The sequence below is a fragment of the Eriocheir sinensis genome, unplaced genomic scaffold (assembly GCF_024679095.1).
Source record: "Eriocheir sinensis breed Jianghai 21 unplaced genomic scaffold, ASM2467909v1 Scaffold301, whole genome shotgun sequence".
Lineage (NCBI taxonomy): Eukaryota > Metazoa > Arthropoda > Malacostraca > Decapoda > Varunidae > Eriocheir > Eriocheir sinensis.
Window position 1 is genome coordinate 201,081 of NW_026111612.1, and position 12,438 is coordinate 213,518.

Genomic DNA, 12,438 nt, shown 5'->3' on the forward strand with positions numbered 1-12,438 from the left:
GTTACTCCCCATCGCTGGCACACCGATTATGACACCACCAGCGTTATTCCCCCATCGCTGGCACACCGATCATGACACCACCAGCGTTACTCCCCATCGCTGGCACACCGATTATGACACCACCAGCGTTATTCCCCATCGCTGGCACACCGATTATGACACCACCAGCGTTACTCCCCATCGCTGGCACACCGATTATGACACCACCAGCGTTACTCCCCATCGCTGGCACACCGATTATGACACCACCAGCGTTATTCCCCCATCGCTGGCACACCGATTATGACACCACCAGCGTTATTCCCCATCGCTGGCACACCGATTATGACACCACCAGCGTTACTCCCCATCGCTGGCACACCGATTATGACACCACCAGCGTTACTCCCCATCGCTGGCACACCGATTATGACACCACCAGCGTTACTCCCCATCGCTGGCACACCGATCATGACACCACCAGCGTTACTCCCCATCGCTGGCACACCGATTATGACACCACCAGCGTTATTCCCCCATCGCTGGCTCACCGACTATGACATCGTCAGCGTTGCCCCCACATCGCTGGCTCACCGACTATGACATCGTCAGCGTTGCCCCCACATCGCTGGCTCACCGACTATGACATCGTCAGCGTTGCTTCACATCGCTGGCTCACCGACGATGACATCGTCAGCGTTGCTTCACATCGCTGGCTCACGGACTATGACATCGTCAGCGTTGCCCCCACATCGCTGGCTCACGGACTATGACATCGTCAGCGTTGCCCCCACATCGCTGGCTCACCGACTATGACATCGTCAGCGTTGCCCCCACATCGCTGGCTCACCGACTATGACATCGTCAGCGTTGCTCCCACATCGCTGGCTCACCGACGATGACATCGTCAGCGTTGCTTCACATCGCTGGCTCACGGACTATGACATCGTCAGCGTTGCTTCACATCGTTGGCTCACCGACTATGACATCGTCAACGTTGCTTCACATCGCTGGCTACCCGACTATGACATCGTCAGCGTTGCTTCACATCGCTGGCTCAGCGACTATGACATCGTCAGCGTTGCTTCACATCGCTGGCTCACCGACTGTGACATCAACGGCGTAGTTCCAATATCGCCGGTTCACCAAACTTGACACCTTAACAATATTTCTCAACCATGCCCAGTACACTGGGATCACTTGGGAGTCGCTCTTCTGAACAGCAGCGGTGTTTGTGATACTCGAAGTCGGTTACTCATTAACGCACACACAAACACCCCTGACTACAGACTCCTCGTACAGAGGGAATTTCTCAACCATGCCCAGTACACTGGGATCACTTCGGAGTCGCTCTTCTGAACAGTAGCGGTGTTTGTGATACTCGAAGTCGGTTACTCATTAACGCACACACAAACACCCCTGACTACAGACTCCTCGTACAGAGGGAATTTCTCAACCATGCCCAGTACACTGGGATCACTTCGAGTCGCTCTTCTGAACAGTAGCGGTGTTTGTGATACTCGAAGTCGGTTACTCATTAACGCACACAAACACCCCTGACTACAGACTCCTCGTACAGAGGGAATTTCTCAACCATGCCCAGTACACTGGGATTACTTCGGAGTCGCTCTTCTGAACAGTAGCGGTGTTTGTGATACTCGAAGTCGGTTACTCATTAACGCACACACAAACACCCCTGACTACAGACTCCTCGTACAGAGGGAATTTCTCAACCATGCCCAGTACACTGGGATCACCTCGGAGTCGCTCTTCTGAACAGTAGCGGTGTTTGTGATACTCGAAGTCGGTTACTCATTAACGCACACACAAACACCCCTGACTACAGACACCTCGTACAGAGGAATTTCTCAACCATGCCCAGTACACTGGGATCACCTCGGAGTCGCTCTTCTGAACAGTAGCGGTGTTTGTGATACTCGAAGTCGGTTACTCATTAACGCACACACAAACACCCCTGACTACAGACACCTCGTACAGAGGGAATTTCTCAACCATGCCCAGTACACTGGGATCACTTCGGAGTCGCTCTTCTGAACAGTAGCGGTGTTTGTGATACTCGAAGTCGGTTACTCATTAACGCACACACAAACACCCCTGACTACAGACTCCTGGTACAGACGACCATAGACAATGCCCACTTTAACGGAATTTCTCAACCATGCCCAGTACACTGGGATCACTTCGGAGTCGCTCTTCCGAACCGTAGCGGGGTTTGTGTTTCTCGAAGTCGGTTACTCATTAACGCACACACAAACACCCTGACTACAGACTCCTGGTACAGACAGAATTTCTCAACCATGCCCAGTACACTGGGATCACTTCGGAGTCGCTCTTCTGAACAGTAGCGGGGTTTGTGTTTCTCGAAGTCGGTTACTCATTAACGCACACACAAACACCCCTGACTACAGACTCCTGGTACAGACGACCACAGAAAAGCACCAGTTTAACGATACTTCTCAACCATGCCCAGTACACTGGGATCACCTCGGAGTCGCTCTTCTGAACAGTAGCGGTGTTTGTGATACTCGAAGTCGGTTACTCATTAACGCACACACAAACACACCTGACTACAGACTCCTCGTACAGAGGGAATTTCTCAACCATGCCCAGTACACTGGGATCACCTCGGAGTTGCTCTTCTGAACAGTAGCGGTGTTTGTGATACTCGAAGTCGGTTACTCATTAACGCACACACAAACACCCCTGACTACAGACTCCTCGTACAGAGGGAATTTCTCAACCATGCCCAGTACACTGGGATCACCTCGGAGTTGCTCTTCTGAACAGTAGCGGTGTTTGTGATACTCGAAGTCGGTTACTCATTAACGCACACACAAACACCCCTGACTACAGACTCCTAGCACAGAGGGAATTTCTCAACCATGCCCAGTACACTGGGATCACTTCGGAGTCGCTCTTCTGAACCGTAGCGGTGTTTGTGATACTCGAAGTCGGTTACTCATTAACGCACACACAAACACACCTGACTACAGACTCCTAGTACAGACGGAATTTCTCAACCATGCCCAGTACACTGGGATCACTTCGGAGTCGCTCTTCTGAACAGTAGCGGTGTTTGTGATACTCGAAGTCGGTTACTCATTAACGCACACACAAACACCCCTGACTACAGACTCCTAGCACAGAGGGAATTTCTCAACCATGCCCAGTACACTGGGATCACTTCGGAGTCGCTCTTCTGAACAGTAGCGGGGTTTGTGATACTCGAAGTCGGTTACTCATTAACGCACACACAAACACACCTGACTACAGACTCCTCGTACAGAGGGAATTTCTCAACCATGCCCAGTACACTGGGATCACTTCGGAGTCGCTCTTCTGAACAGTAGCGGTGTTTGTGATACTCGAAGTCGGTTACTCATTAACGCACACACAAACACCCCTGACTACAGACTCCTAGCACAGAGGGAATTTCTCAACCATGCCCAGTACACTGGGATCACTTCGGAGTCGCTCTTCTGAACAGTAGCGGTGTTTGTGATACTCGAAGTCGGTTACTCATTAACGCACACACAAACACCCCTGACTACAGACTCCTAGTACAGAGGGAATTTCTCAACCATGCCCAGTACACTGGGATCACTTCGGAGTCGCTCTTCTGAACAGTAGCGGGGTTTGTGTTTCTCGAAGTCGGTTACTCATTAACGCACACACAAACACCCCTGACTACAGACTCCTGGTACAGACGACCACAGAAAAGCACCAGTTTAACGATACTTCTCAACCATGCCCAGTACACTGGGATCACCTCGGAGTCGCTCTTCTGAACAGTAGCGGTGTTTGTGATACTCGAAGTCGGTTACTCATTAACGCACACACAAACACACCTGACTACAGACTCCTCGTACAGAGGGAATTTCTCAACCATGCCCAGTACACTGGGATCACCTCGGAGTTGCTCTTCTGAACAGTAGCGGTGTTTGTGATACTCGAAGTCGGTTACTCATTAACGCACACACAAACACCCCTGACTACAGACTCCTCGTACAGAGGAATTTCTCAACCATGCCCAGTACACTGGGATCACCTCGAGTTGCTCTTCTGAACAGTAGCGGTGTTTGTGATACTCGAAGTCGGTTACTCATTAACGCACACACAAACACACCTGACTACAGACTCCTCGTACAGAGGGAATTTCTCAACCATGCCCAGTACACTGGGATCACTTCGGAGTCGCTCTTCTGAACAGTAGCGGTGTTTGTGATACTCGAAGTCGGTTACTCATTAACGCACACACAAACACCCCTGACTACAGACTCCTAGCACAGAGGGAATTTCTCAACCATGCCCAGTACACTGAGATCACTTCGGAGTCGCTCTTCTGAACCGTAGCGGTGTTTGTGATACTCGAAGTCGGTTACTCATTAACGCACACACAAACACACCTGACTACAGACTCCTAGTACAGACGGAATTTCTCAACCATGCCCAGTACACTGGGATCACTTCGGAGTCGCTCTTCTGAACAGTAGCGGTGTTTGTGATACTCGAAGTCGGTTACTCATTAACGCACACACAAACACCCCTGACTACAGACTCCAGCACAGAGGGAATTTCTCAACCATGCCCAGTACACTGGGATCACTTCGAGTCGCTCTTCTGAACCGTAGCGGTGTTTGTGATACTCAAGTCGGTTACTCATTAACGCACACACAAACACACCTGACTACAGACTCCTCGTACAGAGGAATTTCTCAACCATGCCCAGTACACTGGGATCACTTCGAGTCGCTCTTCTGAACAGTAGCGGTGTTTGTGATACTCGAAGTCGGTTACTCATTAACGCACACAAACACCCCTGACTACAGACTCCTAGCACAGAGGAATTTCTCAACCATGCCCAGTACACTGGGATCACTTGAGTCGCTCTTCTGAACAGTAGCGGTGTTTGTGATACTCAGTCGGTTACTCATTAACGCACACAAACACCCCTGACTACAGACTCCTAGTACAGAGGGAATTTCTCAACCATGCCCAGTACACTGGGATCACTTCGGAGTCGCTCTTCTGAACAGTAGCGGTGTTTGTGATACTCGAAGTCGGTTACTCATTAACGCACACACAAACACCGCTGACTACAGACTCCTCGTACAGACGACCACAGACCACAGACAAAGACCACTTCCCCCTGCCACTCCTTCACCAGGCCAGCGGGTGACTACCCAGCCCAAGGCCCTGGCTGAAGGGGCTGGTGAGGGAGGATTAGAAGCAACAGTATGGCGTCTGGGATTGCATTTCTTACATTTCTTACATTACTTAAAACCGTTTCATGTATCAGTAATTTGACCTGCAGGTATTTTTTAAAGGAAGGTTTGAGGGCGTTATGCGGTACTGGATACTCTCATAAGTAGGTCTGGGTGCGAGAGGGATTTAGGGGTCTTAGTGAGCTCTGATCTCCGTCCAAGGGCACAATGCATTCAAGCTAGAAATCGAGCTAATAGGGTACTGGGATTTATTTCAAGGAGCGTAAGCAACAGAAGCCCCGAAGTCTTCCTCAAACTATATTTAGCATTAGTTAGACCTCATCTTGACTATGCGGTTCAGTTCTGGTCACCCTACTATAGAATGGATATCAAAATGTTAGAATCGGTGCAGAGGAGGATGACTAAGATGATTCAGGGGTTGAGAAACTTGCCATACGAGGAAAGACTCAAACAGTTAAACTTGCATTCTCTAGAAAGGCGAAGGGTGCGTGGAGACATGATCGAGGTTTATAAATGGATGAAGGGCTTTAATAAGGGAGACATTCATAAGGTTTTGTTGGTAAGAGAACCGGGTAGGACACGAAGTAACGGGTTTAAACTGGATAAATTCAGATTCAACAGGGACATAGGCAAAAATTGGTTCACTAACAGGGTGGTGGATGAGTGGAATAGGCTTAGCAGTCATGTGGTGAGTGCCAATACAATTGTCACATTCAAAAATAGACTAGATAAATTCATGGACAGCGATATTAGGTGGGGTTAGATACACGGGAGCTTAGGGTCAAAGGAGCTGCCTCGTACAGGCCTACCGGCCTCTTGCAGACTCCTGCGTTCTTATATATATATATATATATATATATATATATATATATATATATATATATATATATATATATATATATATATATATATGTATATATATATATATATATATATATATATATATATATATATATATATATATATATATATATATATATATATATATATATATATATATATATATATATATATATATATATATATATATATATATATATATATATATATATATATATATATATATATATATATATATATATATATATATATATATATATATATATATAAAACATTTTATTGAAACACAACATATCATATATACACACGCATCCTGACTGGTCCAGTCACCATTGCTCCCGAATTAGTGCTGTGTGACGGCCGCCATGGTTGCGAAACTGCAAATTACTGGTGATAGGTCACAACCTTTTTTACAGAATCAGACACGAACTTTTGCAAAATATCAGCAATATACGTTCAACGCCAGTGTGCTTTTATTGCAGGATATCAAGGTCCATTGAGTTCACTCTATGTCAATACAGTCCTCAAACACTTCCACTGCAGCGTGTGTGCGTGGAGGGGGATTATATATATATATACAGTACAGACAGACAGAGAAGCGAACAGATAGATATAGATAGGTAGATAGATAGGTAGATAGCGAAATATATATTATTTTATAAAGACACCCAGACGTATTTTACATTATTATTATCCATAAGCTTATTGCCACTTGTTTATAATCTACTATCAAATTAATTTGAGGGAATATTGTTAAGCTTCAATTTCCGTGTCAAAGTCACACTTCCCTCAGCACAAATACTATATATTTTTACGCTCATTCCGCACCGACAGTTCCCGTATTTCTTATGTCTATCGCAGCAGAGAGGCGTCCCATTATGCCAGGCTAATCATTATCGTCACATGACCCAAATTTTCCTCAGCACCAACAATATATATTTTTACGCTCCTTCCGCACCAACAGTTCCCGTTTTTCTTCTTTCTATCGCAACAGACAATGGCCGATTCGCTTCATTCTGCAAGGCTAATCACCATCATCACGTGACCTAAATCCCAGACCTTTACCCCAAACTGCTGGTGATGAGGCCAGCACAGCGCAGGGAGGGGGCCCAGGGGGGACAGTTTCTTATGCTTTAATTACACACTGTTCCACGAGTCTTTCTTTCACTGCGTAACGAGGCGAACCATTATCGGGGAAAGCATAAATATCAGCTAATGGATCTTAATTTAATCAGCAAACACTCGGTAAAATTAATATCCCGAGCATGAAAGTTATTAGAACACACACACACACACACACACACACACACACACACACACATGCATGCACACCTTTTTTTCCTAATTAAATCGGATCACACTTACAAAATCAATGACCGATATGATAACTGTAATATGATACGCTACATAGGACCTAGACTCAGTCCTGTTGCACACACACACACACACACACACACACACACACACACACACTTACACCTTTAGCAGTATACGATATTTTTTTCTCCTTTCCTTTTCCTCCCAAGCCATCAACACATCAGCTCGAATTTCCTTCCTTTTCCTCACAAACACCTCACACGCCTGCCACCAGCACCTCCTCCTCCTCCTCGATAACATTCCAAAATTCTTTCCCCTCTTTTCCCTAAATTCCTTGCCGTACCTGTGATCCCCTTCTTCCCTTCCTCGGTTACATTAATTATACCTCCTCTCCTTTCCCTTCCTTTCCTACTCCTCTACATCGGTGCAGGCTTATTCGGACCCTGGCTCGTTCGGACCACTTTGGCTTATTCGGCCCTTGTTCCTGGCTTATTCGGCCCTCGTAGCCAATTAGTGTTAATAATACGTTGTGTGTGTGTGTGTGTGTGTGTGTGTGTGTGTGTGTCATGATCAAAATAAAAAGTACAAAGTATACAAGAAAATAAAAAAAGGTTGTTACTATATAAAAAGGATCATAACAGGTCAGCCACCAGTGACGGCAAAGGGCATTACAATAATACAGATAGTATTGTTATACAATGTGATAAGTATAAAAAAAACAATAATAAAATTGTCATATTTCACAAAGCATTGAATTGAAACCAGTTGACAGAATGGACTCTTGACTACTTTAAAGGTGCCATCAATGAACAAAGTTTTTCCCCTAAGTAACAAATGCATTTACTTTGTTGTAAAGAATATAAGGTGCTTTTTGGTTCCAGCTGTTACAGTTGCCCGTAAGAATTCTTCAGGTATCGTCTCCTCGAGGTAGTCATGGTCGATCTAAAAAAGAATTAATAAGGTACATTAGAGAACCCCAACAAAACGAGTAACTTTTTTTTCATTATATTTCCTTAGTGTATGTCCGCATCATCAAGTCTCCCCATCATTATAACGCACCTCAAAGAACAAGTCAGTAGGATCCTTTGGCCGATGCGAGGCCCGTGCTCTGTCAACTATTCTTATGAGTGTGTTGCGGTTCGGCCTCGAAGCCTCGGGTCGACTTGGAACACTAAAGCAATCGTTGACGACACCCACTACGTCGCTTGCCGACTCGTAAACGTGTGCTTTTCCTGTAGTTTTCACTGAAAAAAAGGAAATCGTTGAGAGCAAGAATAATCAATCTCGCCTATCAATATAATATAATTATACGAATCCCCTCTACGCCCTTGCATGCCCACCTGAGAGTTTATCTAAACAGCTGTAAGGAGGCCAGGCCTGGCTGGGTGTGTGGGTTACCATTCCAGTTGAATATGAATCCTCACCAGTCTGCCTAACAATAACTGAGCCTGGATTCAATTTTCCGCGGAAACTGCATCGCCATTCTAGTGTCCCCTTTCTTTGTGTGCGTTTCAAAGTAAATGCGAAGCCTTCGCTGGAAATCAACTTTGGCTTCCCCGCTCAGTACCAGACAACGTTGGCTTGCCCCGCTCAGTACCGGACTCAACGCAAGTAAAGGTATCCTTATCATCCTGCGTCGAAGGGGGGTCTGCATAACTTAAGTCATCAGAAAAGGATCTGGGAATAAATATATAAAAAAATAATAGAACCGGACTTAAATGATCATATGGAAATGTAAGGAAATTAGTGACTCATTTCAAGGAAATCTGAGGAAATTTTGAATCAGAGTTAAGAAAAAAAAATTGTTGTGGAAGCACTGCTCTTTATGTAGTATTGACAGTAGTTTGCGCGGTACTCACAATGCTTCATTATCGTCATTCAGTGACCGGTTTGGGCGTGACACATCAAAGGACTCTTCATCCGACTCCCTCGGAATGATGAAAATTATCGCACATAAACATATACAACATGAATTTGCTGGATTTATAAATATAATTTCGTAACAGACTTTAATTAAATCTGAAATGTCACTCCGTCAGTAGGACAGCATGTACCTGTTGTGTAAGCTCATTGAACTTAAGTGCTTGCATCCATCGCACACGAAGGTAAAAGATATATCAGCGCGGCGCAGCTTGTTGTACATATATCTAGATAAACCTGTAAAGCAGAGAGCAAGATATAGGATTAAATGCACGTTTTCACTTATACACTTTACACATGTAAAAGGTTATTTCTCCTCAACACAAAGGGCGTGGCACCATAATTCGGCACCATTTTTTTGCTCGAGTTAAAGATCAACATAATTATTGCCTGTGTTTCCACATCGTCGGTGTTGCCAGCCGCCACAGAAGTCGCAGTCATAAGAACATAAGGAGTCTGCAAGAGACCGGTTGGCCTATACAAGGCAGCTCTTGTACACTCAACCCCACCTTACCTCACCATCCATGGCTTTATCTAACCTCTTCTTGAATGTATCTACGGTATTGGCACCCACAACATGGCTGCCAAGCCTGTTCCATTCGTCCACCACTCTATTGGTGAACCAATTCTTGCCTATGTCTTTGTTGAATCTGAATTTGTCTAACTTAAAACAATTGCTACGCGTCCTACCTGGCTCTTTTACAATCAAAATCATATTGACATCCCCTTTATAAAATCCCTTCATCCATTTATAGACTTCGATCAAGTCTCCTCGCAACCTTCGCCTTTCTAGCGAGTGTAGATTTAACTGGCCTGGTGGCGCTCTGTCACAGTTTTTCTGCACTCTGTACTGCACGTCGCTCATCTTGTTGTGTGGTCAGCCTGGCAACTGATTATCTATACAAAAGAAACGTTTCCTCATGCACTGCGAAATAGTCAAGAAAGGTCCGAATCAGGCAATCAGCCACAACAAGGGTCCGAATCAGCCACAACATGGGTCCGAATCACCCACGACGTGGGTCCGAATCCGGTCCGAATGACCCAAGGTCCGAATAAGCCTGCATTCCTCTACATTCCTTGCTGCCGCCCCCACACGTAAAAATAACCATTCAAACTATAAATAGACCTTGAGGAATGTTGAATGTATTGTAGCCATCTCGCGCGGTTAATAAAATCATAATGTGATTTGTATGCAGTGCAGTAACTGAGTACCTCGGGATAATAAGAGAAACTTCAATATAATTACGTTAAAAAAAATTATGAGCACAGTTTAGCACATTGCATTTCAGGGCACAGGTCATGTTTGGTAATGTTAGGGTCAGGTTATGTAAGGTAAAGTTGAATTTAGTCTTACTATTATTATTATTATTATTATTATTATTATTATTATTATTTTGTTTTGTTTTGTTTACGTGTGATACGCTTCGCACTGCGCCGCTGTTGACATGGCAGCGGAGGTGGCTACAAAAATTTCAAAAATCACCCAACGTCTTTTTCACTTACCTCTCCAGGAAGAGGAGAAAATGCCAGGTGCTCCTCGGTGACACCCGCTGCTGCAGTATTAACACTTTCCCGCCAGTCAGTGAGCAAGTCGTTAAGTAGTCAACCACGTAATCACTCGGCCAGCAATCAACCAGTCCAGCAATTAGCCTAAACTATCAATTACTCCACACCCAGTCAGCCACCCAGCCAGGAACTCAATCAGTCAGTCAGCTACTTAGCAATTCAGTTGGCCAGTCAGGCACGGGGTTGTTTAGTTAACCAGACACAGACAGACGAACAAGCTTGAACCAGTCACTCACCACGTTCCCTCACTCACCCAGCCAGTCAGACAGTCAGCCAATCAGTCAGCTAGCCAGGAACTCAGTCAGTCAGTCAGCTACTTAGTAATTCAGTTGGCCAGTCAGACACGGGGTTGTTGAGTTAACCAGACAGACAGAAAGACAGACGAGCAAGCTTGAACCTGTCACTCCCCACGTTCCCTCACTCACCCAGCCAGTCAGCCAATCAGTCAGCAAGTCAGTAATTCAGTCAGCCGCGAAGTTTGGTCAACCGGACAAACAGATACTGACATACAGACAGACAGACAGACGAGCAAGCTTGAACCTGTCACTCCCTGACGTTCCCTCACTCCCCTAGCCATTCAGCCACACACCTTATAACCTACATACCTTTCAGTCCGTCAATAGTCCGCCAATCCGTCCCTTGCACACCTGCCAGTCTCCAGGGGTCCAAGCAGCGGCCAGCGGGTCCAGAAGACAACCCGCAGTAAGCACACAGCGCCGCCATCACAACAAACACCGCGCACGTGATGAGCTGAGGGCCGCTGTGAGTCCCACCCCGGGCAGATTATCGTACTCAAGAGCCGCGTATTTACCGGTTTCTGGCCCATATATGTTGCCAAGAACCACCAATAATTAACCATTTTAACGATAAATATATGTGTAGGCAGTTATTGAGGTCGAGGAGGCAGGTTTTGGGTCGGATATCGGCAAGCATAAGAGGCTGAATACGAGAATCTGGCAACGTTGCCCGGGCACCGTTGATAGATTGTCGTACTCAAGAGCCGCGTATTTACCGGTTTCTGGCCCATATCTGTTGCCAAGAAGCACCAATAATCAACCAAATAAACAATAACCGTATATGAAGGGAGTTATTTGGGTGATGAAAGCAGTTTTTGGGTTGAAAATCGGCAAACGTATGAGGCAGAGTACGACAACCTGGCAACGTTGTCCCGCTGTTTGGGTGTTGAGGTGTGCAGTCTTGGCAACGGCACACTATATGGGTAGATTTCTTCATGCTCCTTTCTCTATTATTGGTTGTTTTCTGGCCTTTATCCATTGGACTTTTTTTAGTTTGCCTGATTTTCTTTACAAACAATATATTTTCTTTTCCTTTTGATGTTTGTACTGTTTATGTTGTACTGCTTCGGGACGCCACGGAGGGGATGTTTTTTTTTTTTTTTTTTTTAGTGTGTGTGTGTGTGTGTGTGTGTGTACTGAAGGCTTCCGTGTGTGTATTTTTTTCTTATTTTTTTCCTATATACTTTCCTTCTGGTACCTAACTTTGTGGAGGAGTGAAAATCTACTAGTTAATAGCAAATTTCGAACAGAAGTACTATGCTGTCAGGCCTCTC

General features: G+C 45.4%; 2 long non-coding RNA genes across 20 annotated transcripts; both read right to left on the reverse strand.

The window, feature by feature from the left end:
• Positions 1-1,541: 1,541 nt before the first annotated feature.
• On the reverse strand, positions 1,542-5,302 carry LOC126991580 (uncharacterized). 19 transcript variants are annotated; one of them, XR_007745674.1, is made up of 7 exons: positions 4,684-4,726; positions 4,127-4,266; positions 3,849-3,988; positions 3,264-3,543; positions 2,905-3,123; positions 2,320-2,764; positions 1,542-1,736 (listed from the first exon to the last, which is right to left on the reverse strand). It is a non-coding gene; the product is annotated as an uncharacterized LOC126991580 (long non-coding RNA). The 19 variants fall into 19 exon arrangements; XR_007745667.1 differs by lacking the exon at positions 4,684-4,726 and adding an exon at positions 4,407-4,566; XR_007745679.1 differs by lacking the exon at positions 4,684-4,726 and adding an exon at positions 4,407-4,564 and having other exon boundaries at positions 3,849-4,048; positions 4,188-4,266.
• A 1,736-nt stretch (positions 5,303-7,038) lies between these two features.
• On the reverse strand, positions 7,039-11,601 carry LOC126991578 (uncharacterized). Its single transcript, XR_007745662.1, has 3 exons — positions 11,474-11,601; positions 8,442-8,626; positions 7,039-8,324 (listed from the first exon to the last, which is right to left on the reverse strand). It is a non-coding gene; the product is annotated as an uncharacterized LOC126991578 (long non-coding RNA).
• Positions 11,602-12,438: the final 837 nt, after the last annotated feature.